This window comes from Eptesicus fuscus, chromosome 14 (genome assembly GCF_027574615.1).
Source record: "Eptesicus fuscus isolate TK198812 chromosome 14, DD_ASM_mEF_20220401, whole genome shotgun sequence".
Taxonomy (NCBI): Eukaryota; Metazoa; Chordata; class Mammalia; order Chiroptera; family Vespertilionidae; genus Eptesicus; species Eptesicus fuscus.
In genome coordinates, this window is record NC_072486.1 from 247,501 (window position 1) to 248,495 (window position 995).

Sequence of the window (995 nt, forward strand, 5' to 3'; positions counted from 1 at the left end):
GCTGGGGGAGGGGCAGGCCAGGAGCTCTCCCAGGGGTGGGTTCTGGCAGCTGTGTCAACAGAGGGTGCCAGGATGCAGGTGGGGGTCAGGGGCCAAGGCTAACGCCCCTGAGCTTGGTCTGGCTCCTGCAGGGAGGGGTCTGCAGGCTGTCACTGTGGGTGTGGGGAACCCCCGGACATGGAGGACGGGGTGGCCCCAGTTCCTTAGGGACAGAAAGGAGGCCCTTCACCTGAGTTCACAGGACGGGGCGGGGATCCAGCAGGGCTGCAGGAGCAGAGGGGGCCCAGGGCTGCTGGCACCTCCCAGCCTGTCACCCCAGAATCTCTGTGACCCCCAGAGGGTGGGCTCCTGGCAGGTGCTCTACAACTGTGTCCTCCTGAGCCCAGGACAACCCGGGACCCTGCCGGGTCCCAGTGACCTGCCCCAACCCCTGGAAGGTCCTGACCTGGGCAGCTTCCCGAGGACCCCGTCCCACAAGGCACCAGCCCTTGGCACCAGGAAGACCAAGTCAGGGGGGCCGTCTCCCCCAGGGCCCTGTCCTCCCCACGCCCCCCAGCAGGCAGCAGCTGCTGAACCTCCCCACGCAGGGTGAGACTGAAGGACAGGCTGGCTGGCTCCCTCCCAAGGGGTGCCCACGTCCACGTGGTGCTGGTGCTGGAGTGCAGCAGCCGGGCGCTCAGGGACCACTGCCCGGCTCAGACGGGGCCCAGCCCACCTGCCCCCCCGCCTGGGGCCCCACAGCCCCTCCTCATGCACCAGCCTCTGTCACGTGGGGGTGGGCTGCCGGCCGTCAGGGCACATCCCCACAGGACTGACTGCGCCCCCGGCCCGAACACCGTGGGAGCCGTCCCTCCTCACTTCCTGCCCCCGAAGCGCCTCCGTTCACTAAGAGGAAGCTGACGCTTGCCCTCGGGCTGTGCAGGAGGCTGGGTCAGACCCGCGGTGGCACGCAGGGAAGGGCACACAGAACAACGCGTCAGCAACCCACGCAGAGG